Source organism: Lactuca serriola, chromosome 9 (genome assembly GCF_051521515.1).
Source record: "Lactuca serriola cultivar US96UC23 chromosome 9, Lser_US96UC23_V15, whole genome shotgun sequence".
NCBI lineage: Eukaryota > Viridiplantae > Streptophyta > Magnoliopsida > Asterales > Asteraceae > Lactuca > Lactuca serriola.
Genome location: NC_136416.1, coordinates 67,150,781 through 67,162,358, shown reverse-complemented (window position 1 = coordinate 67,162,358; position 11,578 = coordinate 67,150,781).

Sequence of the window (11,578 nt, the reverse complement as noted above, 5' to 3'; positions counted from 1 at the left end):
AGAGTATCAAGAACTTAATGGGAAAAGTGGCTTAACAGAGGATTACGTTGGGCGTACATGCAGGTACACGCAACGTACACCCCATTTAGCTAGTACGCTTAGCGTACAGAGGAGTACGCCCCGTGTACTCATCAGTTACGGGCTTGGTGTGTTTTGGGCCAAGCAATGGACTTTGGGTCTTTAGGCCTTAGTAGGCCATCAGAAGTCAGATTTTTTGGGCCAAGAATATGTTGGGGCTTAGGGTAAGGCCCATTAGAGGGATTGGGCTCAACTTAGCAAATTAGGCCATTAGTTGGCCACTAGTGGGCTTGGGAAGCCTACCTAGTGTTGGGCCTTTTATATTATGGTTTTTAGCCTTAGATATAGACCAAGTTGGACTAGGGGTAAAATGGTCATTTTACCCTAAAGAGAATTATTGGTTTGGGCTAATTGTTATTTTGGGTAATGGTAGCTCAGGAGCCGAGGGAGCAGCAGTTCAGGGAATTGCCAGTTAGCAACCAGCAAAGTATCAGCAGGACTTCAACAATGCAAGGTGAGTATCCTCACCATGTGCATGGGTCTAAGGCCATAATGTCGATCCATTATGTTTGTGTGTAGCAGGAAGACCCGGGGGTTAGCCCTAGGCATTGTATGTTATATGTTCTAGATCACGATACGATGTCGGGCGAGGCCTGAGGAATGTTAGTATGCTAGAGGTCTTTGTGATTCTTGCATGTGTCGATACAATAGGTTCCGGACTAAGGTCCGATGTCGGGGCAAGCCCGAAGTGTATATATATATATATATATATATATATATATATATATATATATATATATATATATATATATATATGGTAGTATGTTCCAAACTGGGGTCCGATGCCGAGGCAAGCCCGAGGAAGATTTATATGTGCATGTTAGATTATACTTGTTGTATTTGTGATACTTTCATGTGCCTGGTAGGGAGGTGAATGTGGGCGAGGTCCCGTATCTCATCACTAGCTGATTATGGATGGGGTTCCATATCTCAATATTAGGAGAGTAGGGGCGAGGCCCGTGATAGGAGAGAAGTGAGTGAGGGCAGGGGCCCGTATCTCAATATCAGCAGAAGTGTGGACGGGGTTCTATAACTCATGTAACACCCTAAATCTGGTATGACTTGAAACCCTCACGGAATTACATTTTAGCATAGTTGGTCCTTCGAGTACGCTGGGCGTACTTAAGTGTACGCTTAGCATACTATGCATGGTTGGTCGCGGAGGAGCTGGACATACGTTGTGTGTACCAGCAGTGCACACTGCATACGTGCCAGGGGTCCAAAACCGTAATTTTCGGACATGAGGCTTATTTAAGCGACCTGAAGTCCCTTGGACTTAACCCTAAAGAGCCTCCTCAGCCTTAGAACGTCCTTACATTCCAGAGAAACTTGTGAGGCCATTTTGAGCTTTAAAAAGTTCATTTGTGGCCCTTTTAGTGTTCATTCCAAGAAGAAGAGGTGGTTAAACAAGCTTGGAACGAGTTGGTGCTTCAAGATCCTGCATCATAACCATCTTGCAAAGCTTCTGGAGGTAAAAGTCTTGGATCTTTCATCTAAAATCTCTAGATTTATTTAGGGTTTTCTACATTGTCCCTTGTGGTTGATTTTGGACCTCCATTTGTGAGTTAAGCAACTCCAGAAGGTGGGAACGACAGATTTGAGGTCCCTTGGTCCTTTAGTATCATAAAAATGGAGTCTTGATCGGAGTTTTGGCCTCATGCATGGGTTAAAGACCTTGGAAAGGTCTTAATGGAGGTGTTGGTTGTATATGAGGCATGCAAATACATAAAGTTGCCAACTTTATGCCTTAGGACATCTTAACAGAATTAGATCTGGCTTTTGGACGTAAAGGAAACGAGTATTAAGCACTTAATGGATAAAATGCTTAAATTGGTTGTACACTGGGCATAACCCAATGTACGCCGCACATAGTCCTAATCCCAGTACGCTACGCATACCAGGATGGTACGCCGAGCATATGCATCGCAGATGGGCCGAATCTGTTTTGGACCTTTGTGCTATTTGGCCCTCATTTGATTATTAGGCATGGTGTATTCTGGGAATTATGAGTCATATCATCAGTTATGGGCCATGGATATATTGATTGGGCTTTATTGGGCCAAGAGGCCAATTAAGGATTTTGGAATTGGACTTTGGGCCCATTAGCAAGGGATGGATAATTGGGCCTTATGGAAGGGTTGGGAGTTTGGGTTTCCCTTGGTTAATTAAATTCCTAACATTATCGAATATTATTATTTAGCATGGAAGGTTGCAGACTGTTAGGAAAGTAGCTTTTTGTATTCAGTAGACAGAGGTGAGTTCTCACCATACCCATGGGTCTAAGGCACCAAGGCCGGCCCATTATGTGATTATGATATATGTGTTAGTCATTATGTGATTTGATATGATATGTGATTGTGTGTTTTGCATGAAAACCCTAGGGGGAGCCCGTGACATTGGATGTAAGACCATGTGGGGTAGCCCATGGCAGTCCTAGGTAAAGACCATGTGGGGTAGCGCATGACATTGGATGTAAGACCATGTGGGGTAGCCCACGGTAGTCCTAGGTAAAGACCATGTGGGGTAGCCCATGGCAGTGGATGTAAGACCATGTGTCACAACTGAAAATTTTGAGCTATGTAATCTATACATTCAAGTTAATATGAATCAAAAACTTCAATCAAATACATTATGCAAGTACCACAAATAGTCATCAAACAATTGGAGACCCTAGAAGTTCTTGTTAAGTCTATTTTAGACTAGAACTTCCTTATTGGATCCAAATGGGCCAATGAGCTTCCAATTAGACTATCATAGGCTTAAAACCCTAATTGGGCTCTAATTGGACCCACACTTATTTATTTTAACATTTTGGGCCATATTGGGCCTAGAATTAAATGAATTAAAAGCCTTGATACATGAATAACCTAAACTAGTCCAGTAAAAATATAAAAATCCTACTACATTCTTTTAGACTAAAAACATACCCAAGGCTAACTCAAATATGGGCTTAGGAGCAAAAGGCCCAAATTTCTTTTTTTTCCTCCATGTTTTCGGCCCAATACCCAAGCCCAAGAGGATTTGAAGATAGTTGACTTTCAAGTGACACATCATTATTATCCATAGGATATCCATGCAACATCTCATACCTCCATGCAAGCATCACTTCAAAAATCACTTCTTTCTCTTCCTCTCTCTCACTCTCGGCCATACACCCACACACACACAAAAATCTCTCAACTCCTCCCTAGATTACTCAAGAACAACTCTCCCCCTCCATCCAAAATCTCGAAAATTAGGAAGCATTCAAGAAGGTTCTTCCACAAAAATCAACATCTAAGGTAAGGTTTTGCTTGGATCTATGACTTGTATTCCTTATTTATCAAACATCTCTTCCTAATCCATGCAAAAATCATGATCTTGCACTCTAGAAACCCCCATAATCTCGAAAAGTTCATCAAGGAGTGCAAAGGCCAAAAATCACTTCATTTCTTCCAATCTTTCTTCAAAAACCGAATCAACACCCCAAGGTGAGCTTCATACCCCCTATTTTCTGTTTTTATGAGTTTTGTGGGGGGGGGGGGGGGGAATACAAGTGAAAGTGTAGATCTATATGTGTTTGTATGCCTTGTATGATTTCCATGCTTATATGTATGCTTTTATGTGTTTTAATGTTGGATCTAGCCATAAAACCCATCAAAACCGAGATACAACTTGTGTTAAATGATTTTAGCTTCAAATATATTTCTAAACACAAAGTGTTTCAAGAAAAATGGCTAAGTGGTTTAGTAATAATTTTCTTTGGGTTAAAAACACAAATTTTGGGCCTAAAATGTGAAAAATACAAAAATAAGGGCCCAAATTGACATTTCACAGATTCTGATGGATGAAGTGTGTCAAAACAGTTTCCATAAAACTATTTCTGGAATTACACTTAATTAGAGGACTAAAAACATGAATTTCAAGCTTAATGGGCTAAAAATGAAAATTTCGGCCCAATGAGGCCCATTATGCGAATTTTTCTGTTTTGGAGGGCCAAAACTGTAACTTTCTGTAAAACAGTGGACTATAAGTGTTCCAAATCCTTTTCAAAGGTTTAAAATGCTTTTTAAATTTAAAAAGGACCAAAGTTGCAAAAATTTTCCCATTTGGGCCAAAATTGTCAAATTTGCGAAAAGAAGGGATTAAAACCAAGAAAACTGCATTTTCAGGGTCTTAAGCTGTTTTCTATATAAAATATGCTGGAAAATGTTTATTTCAATAATTTTTGGTGTTAAAATGTCAAGAAAATTGATTTAAATACCAAACCGGAAAATATTTTAAATAAAGGGTTGAAAAGGTAAATTTTACAAACGAGGAGGGGCTGAAAACAGAAAATTTCCAAGACTAATTCTATACATGCAATATGATCAAATAATGGTACTACTACTATCGACAAAATACAATACACTACAATACCAAAAGTCGTTGTCAAACGAATTGGTTCGGTCTCGAACCAATAAAAATCCGAAACCACAAACACAACGATACTATGATACTACAATACTATGATTCATACAAATAACGATTCGGAATACATTATACATGTGCACAGACATCTACGCACTATCTTTGGGCCCCACAAGTGTAAAATCTTGTTCGTTGAGCCTAGCTAGCCCGACGACCTGATCTTAAGGCCCAAAGACTTCATCTTACGAAGTGTTGGGTTTTACCATCCCGACACAACGTAACCGGACTTTCAATGGCTGTAGACTACTGGTCCCCAAGGGTCCTTTAGTGTCGCTAGTAAAGTCTTCCTTTTTTTGCGAGGCGGGTCTGGGACCCCTCGTACCTTTTATCCCCAACCGACTAATGGAGTCGTCGAGGCCTTCGTGTCCTCCTTCTCTTCGGATGTGGGACAACAGGACGGTTGGATAGCGTGACTAGTACGGACGACGCCTTCGGTATCGTTAGTATTGCTATAGACTAGTCGTTTGTGTAACGCGTGTTTGTGGCGGATAGTCATGCTCATCAATGATCCAATGTCGTCTGGAATAACAACTTCATGCGTTGCAATGGTTTCAAGTAATTTCATGGAATTCAAGGAATTAGGAAAACATCGGGTTTTCCTAGGGTTTTCAATACATACAAATTCAGAATACATACGATTTCAATAAACAATATTTTACAAGTATAGAAAACAAACAGGCATACTTATGGATCTTCACACCTTTTTGACTATACTATTTTCAGAAAATATCGGATTTTCTGGTGGTTTTCAAACGATACGAAGCATTGTTTTCAAATACAACTTATGAACTCACCAACATTTCATATGTTGACGTTTTTCAAAATACTTGTATTCTCAGGGAACCAGTGAATCAAGAGAAATCATATCCAGTGACGGTTGGAGTTTATTTTTGTATGAATTGAACAAATTAATTTTTGGGGGAATGTAATGTTTAAACAATGTATGATATGTAAACACTACTGGTTGTACTATGTTGATGAATGGTGACGAATGTTGTTATGTTTCATATATATTCAATGTTATGGTATTCAATTGAGTCACGACAGCCCCCAGACGTTTCCGCCGTCTGGTTCGGGGGTGTGACAGGTTGGTATCAGAGCTTTGTTTATAGTGAACTAGCATGTCGAGCCATACATTGATATGCAACTATAAACCAAAAAGAGGGACTAACATAACTCTGAACAGAACAAGTAAATAAAACACACTTGCTTGCATTAGGAATAAAGATCCAACGCTGAATCAAACACAATAACACTGGTATCTCGATTAATTCGGGACTGTTCTTAGTGATACCAAGGAGTGAATGTAGCCTTATCAACTACATTCTCTCCAAGGTAAAATTAACACACGTCTTGATGAGATCGAGATAGCCAGGGAACCTAACACTATACCTTTTATCACCCAAAAAGAGAATGTTTGCTTAGTATGTATGATAGTCATAGCATCCTAGGATAATGTAGCATATTTACGTACTCGCGCAGACAGCATGGCTGGCTTTCATCACCCGGGAGACCCCTACTTCCCTAATCAGGGAAACAACGGCTGGCTAGAGGAGGAGGAGGAGCCTGAGGAGGAGCAGCAGGGTATCCAGTTTCATCAGGCCTTAGTAGCTCACGGGATGCTTGTGGATGAACCAGGAGAGAATCCAGGTGAAGCACCCGATGTCGGACCCGACGAATACGTAGACACTGACTACGAATTTGGAGAGCTCGACGATGACGACGAAGACGGCCAGGTCGGGGACCAGGACCCCGTCCCGCCATACGAGGACGAGGCACGACTAGATCACCCTGCCCCACCAGCGAACCCCCCAAGAGAGAACCGTTCCCTCGAAGCTGAGATCGCCGCACTGCGACAACAGCTGTATGCTATGGAGGCTCGGGCAGTGCAAGCAGAGCATGAGAGGGATGAGGTCATAGGAGACATGGCAGAGATGGCGCAGCTACTGGCACAACATTTCGGCATATGACCTCGGCACCACCTCCTGACGCAGCTCAACGCGGTTAGGGATAGACTTATCATAGTAGGTTATTAGGAACTATGTTATGTACTCCGGCTCTATGTTTAAGTGACTACACTACTCATGGAGCCGTTATGCTGTCGGATTAGTGTTACTTATGTATGCTCTTACGAGCAAAATTTTCTTGTACTAAATGCGGATAATATTAATAAACTTTTGTGTGTTTTGCTATAATATTCTCAGTTGTTATGTGTTGAGACGTTATGATTGTATGCTTGATGATAGTAACGTTTAGGTTCGTACCATACACCTAGTTAGTAGAGTCGCCACCTCACAGAAACCACGTACACTCAACATCTTTCCGTTTCATGACAGAAAGATGCCTCGCCCAGCTACTCGCGGAAATCCCGAACCAACCCCGCCGGAAGTTGACTCCACTGCTTTCCAGGCAGCCGTGTCTGCTGCAGTCACAGCGGCTATGGCACAACTTCACCGAGGGAACAACGGAGGAGGTAACGGGCAAGGATCCGGAAGTTCGAACAACGGGACGAACCAAGGACTCACTAAAACGTGCACCTACAAGGATTTTGCGAACGCTAAACCCCGAACTTTCAACGGCACCGGAGGAGTGATCGCCCTAAAGCGATGGATCGAGAAGGTAGAGTCGGTATTCGAGATATGCGAGTGCCCCGAGCAGATGAAAGTGAAGTTCGCGGCCTGCACTTTTGTGGACCAAGCACTCACTTGGTGGAATGGTCATGTAGAAGCTATGACACTCCCTGTCGCCAACTCTATTCCCTGGGCAGAAATGAAAGAGATGTTGACGGCTGAGTACTGCCCCCGAGGCGAAATACAGAAGATGGAGCAGGAACTATGGAATCTCACGGTGCAGAATGGGAACATCGATGCTTACATATCGAGATTCAGCGAACTATCTCTGTTGTGCCCGGGTATGATCACATCAGAGGGAAAGAAGATTGAACGATTCATCTGGGGACTGACATCCCCCATTCAAGGGAATGTGATAGCTGCGAACCCTGAAACTTTTGACAGTGCGAAGAGATTGGCAAAGAGGCTATATGATCATAACCACAAAAAGGGCGAGAAACCGGTAGAGACTGAGAAGAAGAAGGAGAGTGATGGTAAGAAAGGATGGAACAACAAGAGGAAGGGGCGTCAGGGTCCCGAGACCTCTAAAAAGCAGCAAACGGTGGCAGTTCACGCTGTCACTGCGCCGGTACCAGTCACATCACATGCTCCAGCCTCAGCTGCTTCAAATGCTTCAAGACCCTACTCCGGTACTCTTCCTAGTTGCAATAAGTGCGGCCTCCACCATCACGGCGAATGCAGGGAACTCCATTGCACCAGTTGCAACCGAAGGGGACACACTGCAAGGTTCTGCAGGACTTATCCTTCTCAGAACCAGAGTCAGGGAAACAACCAGAACAACAACAATAACCACCGCAATACCAACAACGCCAATGCCGGCAGCAACAATGCAGGGCCTAGCCACACCTGTTTTGGGTGTGGAAGGACGGGACATTTCCGTCGAGATTGCCCTAACAACAACAACTCAGGAAACAGGGGAGCAGGAAGAATGCTGACCATGGGTCAGAGTGATGCAGTTCAGGACCCCGCAGTTGTGACCGGTACGTTCCTCCTAAACCACACTTATGCATGCATCTTATTTGATACTGGAGCGGAGCGAAGTTTCGTGAGCGAGAAGTTTAAACATTTACTAAAACAACAACCCCAGAAGCTAAATGAAACCTATACGGTGGAAATGGCCAATGGGAAAACCGAATCCACTAGGGAGATCTACATCGGATGTACCCTAACCCTCAACCAACACGTCTTACGAATAGATCTGATGCCAGTGTCAATTAGGAGTTTCGATGTGATTATCGGCATGGATTGGTTAAGCCCCCACCATGTTGAGATTATGTGCCACGAGAAGGCCGTTCGCCTTCGTCTCCCGAATCACGAAACCCTAGTAATTTACGGAGACAAACCTAGCACGAATCTTCGTCTTATCTCGTGCATCAAAGCACAAAAACATCTGCGAAAGAACAACTTAGCGTTCTTGGCCCACATAGTGGACAAGGCCAAAGAAGAAATTAACATCCAAGACATTCCGGTAGCGTGTGAATTCCCGGACGTGTTTCCTGAAGATCTTCCGGGAGTACCCCCAGAGAGACAGGTTGAGTTCCGAATCGACCTCGTTCCAGGAGCAACTCCTCTCGCTAAATCACCATATCGATTGGCACCTGCTGAAATGAAGGAATTGTCCAGCCAACTCAGTGAGCTTCTGGACAAGGGATTTATCCGACCTAGCTACTCGCCATGGGGAGCTCCGGTGCTCTTTGTCAAAAAGAAGGACGGATCTTTCAGAATGTGCATCGATTACAGAGAGTTGAATAAACTCACTGTTAAAAACCGCTACCCACTCCCACGAATCGATGATCTTTTAAAAGTGTATACGGTTAGGAGTTTATAGCCTCAGAATGATTGATTTGGCCTTATTCCCTGTTCCTTGTTTGGTTGTGGTCCTAGGGTAGAATCTTTTATTCGAAAGTCTATTTGATCCTTTTTCTGTGTACAATTTGCATGCATAAGGGCAACCTGTTATGATGGGTTTGATTGATATGAGTAGAGTAAATCTTAGGACAACCTGAGATTTATGTATGCGGTAATTGTGGGATATGGTTTGGTTGTGTGACGAATTGGAGTTATCTGGTAGAGCAGTGTGAAAAGGTACAGGTAGGTGTGGCACAGAACCTATACCTGAATCACTGTTATATCTGATGACTTCAAGGAGAACCGGTGTGGGAAGATCCCTTATATGGAAATACTGATCATTGTGATTTATGATATTTCAGTCCATCATGGTGATGACATGATTTGGAGTAGGAGGATCGGGATCAGGGTCTGGATTCGGAGCGGGATCAGGAGACACTACTGATATCATCGATGAGAGGCTGCGCGAGCTCATTGCAGCCGAGGTTACCAGGGGCATCCTTGATGTGACCCCGGTCATTTTTGGGACGGTCAAGGAGGGCATTATGGAGATTAAGGAGGAGAGACTTAGATACTTCAAGGATGAGATGGCGGCAGGTCAGATTAGGTCCCGAACTCTTTCGTTTCGGGAGTTCAAGGCGTGTAGGGCGCCAGAGTTTTCAGGGTCAGGGACCCCATTGTCAGCCGATGATGGGTGGCGGGTATCGAGAATGCCCAGCGCACGAGTTCCTTCCCGGATGTGGCAAAGGTCGGTTTTGCTTCTTGCATGTTAAGGGATAGGGCCCGAGATTGGAGGGGCGAGGTTACTAGCCAGGTGGGGCCAGCCGGGGTGGCGGAGATGTCATGGGCCGAGTTTGTTCGGCGGTTTGATTCGGAGTTTACACCACCTATTTAGGTGAAGCGTCTAGTGAGGGAGTTTCATGACTTACAACATACCACCAAGACTATGGCGGAGATCACCGCCAAGTTTCTGGAACAAGCTTTGTTGATCTGACAATATGCTACTGATCAGGAGATGTGGAGGACCCGATATCATTCCATGCTGAGGGATGAAATTCGAGAGTTTGTGAGTTTTACGGGGTGCAAAAACATGAATGAGATGGTGGAGAAGGTCTGTGAGAGAGAGATGGAGTTGGATACCCACACGAAGCGGAAGACTGAGCAGGCGAGCAGGGGGTCATGCTAAGAAGCCTAAGATCTCTGATTCTTCGGGTAGGAGCCAGCTGGGCCGGGGCTGGTGTGCCAAGTGCGGGAGGTTTCATTATGGGGCGTGTTGGACAGATGGGCTATCGGGATGTTACTTTTGTGGTCAGCAGGGCCACGTGAGCAGGGATTGCCCCAAGACGGGCCTGATATGTTTCCACTGCAACCAGACTAGCCATAAAAAGGCCGATTGTCCGAGGTTGCAGGGAGGGGGAGGAATAGTGGCGGTGCTTGCACCCGCCACACCGAGGATCACTGATGGCCGCCCTGCTAAGGCGGATAGCCCAGCGGTGAGGAGCCGTGAGTTTCAGCTAACTACCGAGGAGGCTTGGGCCAAGCCATACGTTGTTGCTGGTACGTGTCTATTATTCTCTACTCTTTTTATTTTGTATGTCTGACGTGTATTTTATGCTCGTATAAGGACCTTTTTGGTCAATGGTTTGTCTACTCATGGCTTGTTTGATTCGGGTGCTACCCGGTCATTTGTGTCGCTTGCGCTTAGCAAGAAGTTCAGGGACACGCCGAGGATCTTGGATTTCCTGCTCGAGGTAGAGATTGTAGACAACCGCACTGTTAGTAATGCGAGGGTATACCAGGGATGTGTCCTGAATATGTTGGGTGAGAGGTTCTGTGTTGAACTAGTTCCGATACCATTTCTAGGGTTGAAAGTGATTGTTGGGATGGACTGGTTGGGGGCCAACGGGGACTTGAATGATTGCGAGCGCCAGTTGGTCAGGGTTCAGACCCCAATTGGGGGAGAACTTGTTATTCCTTGTGAGAGGGCCTCACAGGGACCGACCCTGTGTTCGGCTGCGAGGGCTAGGAGGTTTTTACAGCAGGTTTGCACGGGATTTCTGACTTATATCTTGGATATGAGGATTGAGACCACGACGGATGTGGACAGTGTGCCAGTTGTACACGATTTCCGGGATGTTTTCCCCGAAGAGCTACCAGGGGTGCCTCCGAAGAGGCAGGTGGAGTTTCGTATCGACTTGGTGCCAGGTGCCTCTCCGATAGCAAAGGCACCATACCGGTTGGAACCACCAAAGATGCAGGACTTATCTACGCAACTTCAGGAGCTGCTAGACCGAGGGTTCATTCGTCTGAGCAGTTCCCCATGGGGAGCACCGATCCTCTTCATGAAAAAGAAGGACGGATCCCATAGGATGTGCATCGATTATAGGGAACTGAAAAAACTAACGGTGAAGAACCATTATTCGTTGCTTGGGATCGATGATTTGTTTGATCAGCTTCAGGGTGCGTCTTGGTTTTCCAAGATTGATCTTCGGTCTGGGTATCATCAGATGAGGATTCGGGATGAGGATATATAAAAGATGGCTTGTAGGACTTGGTATGGGCACTATGAGTTT